Source organism: Phalacrocorax aristotelis, chromosome Z (genome assembly GCF_949628215.1).
Source record: "Phalacrocorax aristotelis chromosome Z, bGulAri2.1, whole genome shotgun sequence".
NCBI classification, from domain to species: domain Eukaryota; kingdom Metazoa; phylum Chordata; class Aves; order Suliformes; family Phalacrocoracidae; genus Phalacrocorax; species Phalacrocorax aristotelis.
The window spans coordinates 17769216-17778585 of record NC_134311.1 but is presented as its reverse complement, the minus strand read 5'-3'; the positions used below and the strand labels follow the sequence as shown (position 1 = coordinate 17778585).

Below are 9370 nucleotides of genomic sequence, written 5' to 3'. Positions count from 1 at the left end.
ATCATTGCCAGATAACAAGACACAGTTTGCCAATACACTCTTTTGTCATTAGGTTTTCATCTGCATAATATGCAAATTGTGTTGAACAGTTTCCCAGTTTGAGTCCTTTCTACCACAAGATTCAGTCAAGACTCATATTTTGTTTTCCCACTGTACAGCAGATGTATTCCACAAAAAGCCTTTCAGGAAAGGTGTCACATCACTGTGGTGCACTATCAATTACAGCTGTAGGCGAAGTGCTGTGAAAAGCAAGTTCTGGAAGAATTTCAGACACATTATGCTGTCTGTGTCTACACACTGTAATGTACTTTGTGGCAGAGAAGTCAGACTTATACTTCAGTATGCGTGCTGTATGTTTTAGTTGTACCAACAAATTATATGGATACATGATGTACGGCAAGGCAAAATCTATGTGAAATATTCACTTATCGTTCAGCTTGACTGCACAGTCCATTTCCTGCTCATTATCCTTCTCGGGCATCTATCTGAAACCTCCAAGAAGCACCAGAAAGTTTTATTTTTTTGAGAACCAGCTAGCAAAGCCCATATTTTCCTCCTTTTTCCCAAATGTGGAACTTTTTCTAGCCTCTTATCCACCTCTAGAACCACCTTTGGATAACTTTTCTCCTTGGTCAAAGGCAGTTTAATGTGATGGCAGCTTAAATATCAACACTTTTCACTCATGAAGGATTAGAAATGCATGTTATCTTATTAGAGGAAGTATTCGATTCACATCATCTAGCAAACTTTGACAGTCAATAGAAAACAGACATCGTAATTATTACATTTATTTTACATATATTCTATATAAATATGTACATATATATAGTTTTTACAGAAAAGGTCACACAGGTGTTTAAGTAATTTCAAATTTATTTTACAGTTGTTAATTCTTAATATAATTGCATAATTTAACAATTTCCTCTTTCTTAGTCCTTTCTCAGGCACTATATTTGAACTCTTGATTTTCCAGGTAATTGGATACAAAATCCCATGAAGTGGTTTTAATGTCATATGATGGGTAATTTTTCTGCAACATACCTGCCATAGATAAACAATATGTTAGAATATGAAAGGATTTAGAAACATTTCATTACTCACAGTTTGTAAATTCAATTAAGGCTTCACTACTAATGAGTAACTATTAGTTCTCAGCTAGTGCATTAACATGCTTTGTTTCCTTCTGTACGTTTGAACAAGGTATCCAAAACCAATGTGTAATCTGGTGACCAGAACAGTACCGTCCAAAAATCTAGCCGCCTTCAAAAAAGCAGCATGTAGGATTACTAACTACCTTTAAAAGAAATCCATGTCTGTATATACATAGCTATGTGTAAATATATAAATACAGAAATTTACATATATATATATAATAGCCATCATATTTTTGCACTCATTTATACTGCATAGAACCAAGAACGTGTGTCCACTCTTTTCACTTCTACACTTTATGAATGACTGCACATATATATGTCTCAAAAAAACAATATGGGCTTTTGGAGTTCATATAATGTCGGAAAAAATCCCGTTTACTGTTAGGAGTTTCCTGTTTGCCTAACTGCTTATCCTACTAATCTGATGCTTTTAAAAGGTGAACTTCCAATTTCTCTCATTTAAAAAAATTAAAAAAAATCCCAACTGTGAATAATACAGCAAATACTTCCTGACTCTTCTGCCGTGGAACTTGTTGAAGACCAATAAGTCACTTCAAAAAATAGGAATTCCAGAGCAAAGTACTGCAAATATCTCTAAAATCTTTCTGTATTATTTATTGACAAAAGTATTTGCATTAACATTTAACCATGATTTAGAGAGTGCAGGTCATGAGACAGCCTCATTTCTGTTCACTCTGGACAGTATCCAGCACACTGTAAGTATTAGGACAGTCCTGATATTTTCACAGGAATTTGTTTTAAAAGCCTGGTTTCTCTCTTAGGTACTTTGCTGTCAATCATAACTCAGGAGGTCACATTCCTTGTGCAGTAACAGAGATGCTTTATACACCTTTTTAGTGAGGATCCACTACCAGCTTCGCAAAAATGAAAAACCAGCAACAACCATTTACATGTCCCTTTTCCTGCTTTCAGTGACCCTTATATGGACACACACTGACATTTACCTTCCACAGGGCAGGGCAGAGTATTTCTGGGGCAAGCAACCTCAGAGGTGACAGATGTCCTCTACGCCCATGTGTTAAAACTCTAGGAGAAAATCCTGAACTTCCCCTGAGTGTGAAGACATCATGAATAAATTTGGCTAGAAGCCTTCAAATGGAATATTTCTGAAATCTGCAGCAACAAAAGACATTTACAATTGATTTAGCCATTCTATTTTTTCTTGGATATATTTTTATGATTTTTTTTATGTAATAAGTATGGTATGTATTATCTTGGAGAGGATATTTTCATGAATCTCCATTAGAAGTGCAGCTGTGATAACGAAATACAGGTTCCCTTCTGCCAACCTTTTCTTTTTTTTTATTCTTTCATTGCCTGAAACTTCTGACAAAATTTCTGGTAAATCTCCATTCTCTCTTTCATTCAGATCTAGCCATAATTCTTTTCTACTTTAATGTTACTACTTTAAAATTCTGCTCTGTCTAGAACAACTGTGAGAATTTTGAAAAACATTTAAACCAGTACCTCAGATAAATATATAAAAAATGTGATTTAAAAAAATTATCTTTTCCATCTTATTCAACTATGACACTCTAAAACTTAATTATATTTAAGACATAGAGAAATGGTTTGTAACAAGAGAACTCAGTCTAACAATGCTTTTATTTTTAAAACAACATATACACATATTTATATTCCAGCTCTGGAAATTAACCCTTTCCCAAATAAGTTTACAGAAATTTATTTAAAGTTATTTTTATACAGCACAATACCTACAATTGGATTTACTCAGAGCTTTAACAGCCAATTTTTTCCACAAAAAAAGAGTAAAACATTGAAGTATTTTAAACCAATCCCAAGAACACTCTATGGTATTTTTTTCTATCTTGTTTCATAAACTGCTGCAAGTGGTATCCTCTAGACGCATTGTAATAAGACAGTACTCATCCATACAGCAACAACAGCAGTCGGGTTATAGCAATGTGCTAATTAAAAAGAGGAACACACCACAAATCTACTCGTTACTATTCATGGCAAGTGTACAGCAAATCACTTAGCTGTTTGCTTTTAAAATAAAAGCTTTTGTCTGTCTTGTTTAGAAAGACATGCACGGGCTAAAAAGACTTTTACTAAAGCATGACATTGAAAAGACATTGCCCTAAGGTTTGATAGAGTAAAAGGCTGAAACATTTATATTGTTTAATGATAGACCTTATTTTTTTTCCCTAGCTATTCACCTTTCACAATATGTTTTCTTTAATTCACTCCAAATCAACACCTAGGGGAGCAGTGTAAGGAATCTTCCAGGATATATTTTGTTCCAAGGAAAATGATAGGAAAAGCACCCTTGCTAATTAAAATAAAGAGATCTCTGATGCCTGGCAGTTAAACACTGTTCATCTTTATTAAGGCACTAGGAGAACAGCATTGCAAATAGTCAGAAAAACCATTACTCTCTTGGGTTGCACTGTAAATACCTGATTCATTGAAAACAATACAGTATGTGAAGAATGGGTGAGCTTTGTTCCTAGAAATGCACAGCACAGAGTGTTTCGTATTATGTAAAAACTAAAAAGAGAGAAGATTGGGTAATGACAACTATTTTATGAGGGTATTTACGCAAAGTGAGGGAAGATTAGGAAAAAACTTCCATATCAAAATGCTCCACTAACGAACATTTAATAGTAAAAATTATAATATGAAAAGGTGGCAAGAATACTCTTTCTCTTAGACATTATTTTCAAGTAAAACAACAAACAGATGTTATTATCCTCCAAGGACATGAACAAAAACAAACACCTAGCTAGTCCAAAGATAAGATTACCACCGTTCTTGGAATTGGCCTAAATTGTTGGCACTGTCAAAAGTAGCAGTTTTACTACCGCCTTTGATGGGAGCAGTTTTAGGATAATCCTTATCATACCTGAAAAATCCTATTCCAGCTGTACATACTTCATGTAAAAGATGGTCTTCACTGGCAAATAATAAGAGAGGGAAAAGGCCCGTGCCTTTTTTTGAGAGGATCCTATGGGATATGTATCTTTTTCCTTAACAGAAGTCACAGCTTTTTCCGTTGTCTGTGTGTAGCCTGGCATAGATTTGTAGGAAAGTATGGAGCTAAAAAAGGTTTAGCTTCTCCATTCATTCTTCAGCCTCAACACCACAAAGGCACTAGCTTGTATCATTCATATTTTCCTGAGTCCTCAGTCATGCTATTACCATGGCAAGAGAGCAATAGAAGGCTGGTGTCTTTCTTCATGAGCAAGGCCAGTTTGGGGGCGGGGCATAGAGCCAGTCCTGTCATTCCAGTGCAGGTGTTCAAGGGGTTGCCTGGTGCTGCAAGCTGGACAAGGGGTCTCACTCCCATCATATCTCCAGTACTGGGTGGGGTCAGCACACTGATTTCTCATTAAGGTTGCACCTGCTCATGCATGTACCCTAACAGAATATCTGTTTCAGCTTTTAAATCAGTATTTCAGTTAACACACAGGATGTAAATATTGTCCTTTACTTAAGGACACATCGATTAAAAGCCAAAAGAAAAGCAGAACAGCACAGATAAGATGTGGAAAAAGCTGAGCCGTAGATATTTTTAGGCTACAGGAAATGCTTTTAGTGAATAAGTCACACTTAAAAGGATTGGATGGACTGCTCTGCAGTAACTAAGAGGAGAGCAAGAGTAAAGCATTTAAGAATAGCCATCAGCATTTATATGAATCATTTAACAATGGGTAGAAAAATTCATTTAAAAATTAATTAAATTCTGCATTTTTTTTCTTCTCGCTTCTTGAGGAGAAAGTGTGTAAATGGTGGAAGCAGAGAAGTTGGAGAGCAAGAAATTAATTCTGTAGGCTGCCAGCTTAACAGCACTTGGTACAGTAAGGGAAAGGGCAGTGGCTGTATCATCAACAACACAGGACAATGAGCCTTGGCACCAACGGCCACGTATTATTGTGCGTGTCTTCTTCATTTTTTTGGTAACATCATCACAAGAGGTGAATAAAAGGTCTTTTAATAAAAGACAAATCAGTGTGGGGGCTGGGGTGGAGCAGGCTGAAAATTGCTGTTTGCATTGGGAAAGAGAAAGTTTTTGGAAGATAGCAAAGACAAGGCAGCGCCTTATGCAATTTATTGCAATATTTTTTGTTAGAGGAAGTTTGGATTCAGGTAAGATGAAAGGGCAGGAGATGGGGAATTCTATCATCTTAACATTTAGTGCTTTCCACAGAACCTTTACATAATAAAAGTCATCAAAGAAATATCCTCCCATAATATTAATGACTTACTTGCTCTATCCAGAACCTGTGTTACACAAAATGCCAAGAGGTTTGGAAATCAGCTGCAGTGCTATAGCATGTGGTAATAAATATGAACAGAAATAACCAAGTTGGCTGGCTGCCTGCTGTCTACATGTCACTGTAAATAAAACAAGATGCCTCTTGCTCACATTTCCAGCCATGTCTCTGAATCTACATACAGGTTTTTCTCTTTGCAATAATGAACAGATGTATTATTGTAGCCACTTTGGCCCATTAAAGCACAACTTTTTGTGATGGGAAAGAAGAAATATCACCCCTATTTAAGCAGAAAGGAAACTTAGAAGAGGCAGAATTTGTTGAGGACACTGATATTACCACAGCATTTTATAAAAGTTTCAAAAACTAACTGAACCAGAGTAGTTCAACTTAATTTTAAGAAATGCTACCAGCTACTATTTGTATCCCATGATGATTAATAGGAATAGAAGCAAAGTTACTGTTGTGGTGCCCTGTCCCTTGGATCACTGAATAGCAATACATGAACAGCCACAATGCAAGCTAGTAAATCGTGCATCACTCTGCAAGCTATTTATGAGGAGTGAAGAAAAAAATATATTTATTCGGTTCTCCACAAACATAAAACCAAAAACGAAGCCAAAACAAAAAAGACAGACAAGTGGCTTTTATATCACAGTGAACGACAAATAGAGAATTAAAGTAAAACTGGCAATGGACAGGTGATAGTCTCACAGACTGAGCGAATATGTGCTAATAGAACAGCATTTCTGAGCAAATACAAGCTGTGAAACAATGCTGGCAGAAATACATTTTATTATTGTCCTTTAACAGATCTAACAGAAAGACACCAGGCTAATTTTCCTTTACATGCAAAACCTTTGCGATAAATTATGTAGGGAATGAAGCCTACTTGTAATATATTACATTTTTTCCCAGTTTGATTTTATACCAGCCTCAGCCAGTGTACATTCAGTGGAAAGGTGCACAAGCTGTATCTGCATATGAAGAAGTGTAAGAGAAGAAAACCTCAAAGAGCTGTGACAGAAATATTTCGATGTATCTTAGTCCCTCTATCTGTATAGGAGTTATCTATGTAACGATATCTCTGTAGTTATCTACAGGAGACGTAATTTTCAAAAATGTTTATTTTTCAATAGTCTATGACCAACTAGAAACTGCTGCAAAGTTAGCAATTACAAAAAACTGCCTAACTGGAATGGCAAACCATACAGAAAAAATTATGAACTAAAGCACTTATTTGAAAGCTGAAGATAGTTTTGCTAGATGTGGAAATATTGAGGCCACGCAGCACCAAATATTCCTTCTGTAAATTTTTACTTCTTAGTTATTTTATACTTTTATTCTACTCCAAGTTAATCTACTAACTTAATAAGGATCATTGACTACAACATTCACACTGGCCCTATAAATTCCACATAAAAAAGAATTATACTGACCGAATGGCAAACCCACAACTCTAAGTTAAAAAACAGATCATGTAAAGGCTACGAGTCTTATTATCAGTCCCAACAGGACACTTTGCACCAGCATCTTTCTTAAAGGGAACACATGTTCCAGGCGACAGTACATCCGTCATTTCAGAATATTAAACTGTAAAAACTGAGTAAAGCTATAGAAATGGGATTAATTTTGTGTTGTCATACTTATTCAGAACACATGCTTCCCTGGTGCCCACAGGAGTAGAAGAGTTAATCTAGAGTGTGACAAGTCAGACAGTGCACTGTTGTGAACATACTTCCCAAGCTGCGTTTAAGACTCACTTAGATAGGCTAGGTTGCAGTGTCTTATCTGTCAGTGAGAAAACCAGAAGGAATGTCACAATGGGAGGAAATTGAAAAGTCTCTTTTTTTCTTTTTTATCCTGCCACAGACCCTCTGGTTGTGGTGAGGAAAGAGATGCCCTTTGGTTTCAAGACATAGTCATGAGCAATGCTCAACCTCTTTTCAGTAGCAATCTGTTTAAAAAAATTCATAACACTGCACAGAAATATTGTGGATTGATACCTATCTAATTTCAAAGTAACTGGGCACAAGCATAACCTCCATTTCACCCTATATAGGTACAAAATGGAATATCTTATATTTGAGATGAAAAAAGAGCAGACATATAATTACCTGTAGGTAACAGATGGTAGCATTCCAAATTCTCAACATGAAAGAAAATTCGTGTTTCTGAAGTTGCCACACACATGTTAAGAGGAGGCAAATATAGCTTTAAAGCCAGTTTTGAACTCTCCCAGGCCTCTGCTGCTCTGGGCAAGGGAAAGATCCCTTACATTAGTTAGACAAGTCCTATAGATTTACAATTTGTACCAAGGAAAAGTGTGTGAGTAGAGATTTATTGAGCTTAAGAAGAAAAAGATAGTGAGGACAGCACACACTGACAGGATAGAGTGGTTCTACACATTTCATCTTCCATCCATGAGCCTGAGTCACGTAGTATTTTAATTGTGGTAGGCTGTTCTTGAGAACTCTCCACACATATGTTTAGCTGGATAGGTTTGATTGTTTGTCATGGTCTGAAAAAGTACAAAATAGATATGAAATGATGAAAGTGATAGGTTGCAGCATCTGGGGAACTAGGTAGGCCAAAGCAATTAAGTAACAATGGTTCAGAAACCTGCCGGAGAAAACTAATGAAAAAAATAAGATTGAGTTGTATTATAAGCAATATTACAAAAACTGGTAAGGTGAAATTCTTTTTAGACTTGTATAAGATGAGAGTCTGTACAGATGATTCTGGGCAATTTCTTTCAATTTATTGGCTTCAAGGGGACACCAGTTTTAGAGTATTTAAGGAATTTTTATGCAACAGCACACTGTGCAGTGTAGGTATACACCTCCTTTGGCCACATGTAAAAAAACACCAGAGACAGTTTGGAAATGTTTTTTAAGTGCCAGTCACCTTTAAGGAACAGTTTCAGTAAGACCAATAAGCTCACAGTGAGACTTCTGGTGTGCACATGCGTTGGTAGTTAAGCTTTTACAGCTCTGTGGCGCTTCTTGTACAGTGGTAAATCAACACAGTGAAATGCAGGCACAGTCACACTTAAACAAGTATTGTTTCATGAACGAAGTACACCCTTCATTCTGCGTTTTCATTTTGATTCTCTTCCTGCATGACCATGCCTGCTTGTCTCTCCTGGCCCATGTTATCTAGACTGAGTGGAAGATAATAAGGTTCACTCTAACCTATGGGTAGATGGCATATATTGCTGTTGAAAGCAAAACCAAAACTAAGTTCAAGAAACTGTATGAGCCAAATGTGCTGGAATAAAGGTTCAAATAGACTGGGATTTCTGAAACTGCATGTGGCGGACTTAGATTTCTGAAACATCAGGCAAAATCACCAATTTTGATGGCTGCAAGTGAAGATAGTCTTGAAATAACAAGTATACATGCAGTGAGCCTAAGTTATTTTTTAAGTCTCAGGAGGCAAAGAAGTATCTGTCCTAGACAATTTTTTTAAGGGAATTGACAACTTGCTTATGAATGGCAAAAACAGGTTACTAAAATATTCAGAATATCTAACATCATGTGGTTGGAAAGAGGACAAGAAGAAAATGTAAAACCATACAAGCAAAAATGCTGCTGTATGGACTAGGAGTAAACTGTAGACTCTGTAAGCAACTAAAATGGCAATAGGCTACCTAAAATTAAATTTTTACATCTACGAACTTCTGTGTTGGCTGCCTACTCTTTATCCTCTAAGCAGCTATTATGTTACCCATTTCTCTTTACTGTACTGAAACTTCTTACAAGTTCTTTATCTTGATATTTTGTCAACTATTTTGTGAAGTTAGAACAATGTCTACACATTGTATGAAGTTTGATAGAGAGTTAATGGCTTTGGAGATACGTGTTAAAGTTCTGCATTTCCTCAAGTGCAGTCTTGCTCAGTGGATAACCTGGAGTCCAAGACAATCACTGTCGGCAAGGCAAGGTACAACAAATA

The 9370-nt window shown here is 36.2% G+C and overlaps 1 long non-coding RNA gene across 1 annotated transcript in view; it reads right to left on the bottom strand.

The window, feature by feature from the left end:
• Positions 1-783: 783 nt before the first annotated feature.
• Positions 784-9370, bottom strand: part of LOC142050058 (uncharacterized) — a 68666-nt gene continuing 60079 nt past the window's right edge. The window contains exons 3-4 of the long non-coding RNA XR_012657905.1: positions 2120-2288; positions 784-1041 (exon numbers count right to left, since the gene is read on the bottom strand). This is a non-coding gene — a long non-coding RNA (uncharacterized LOC142050058). The remainder of the gene's footprint in view (positions 1042-2119; positions 2289-9370) is intronic.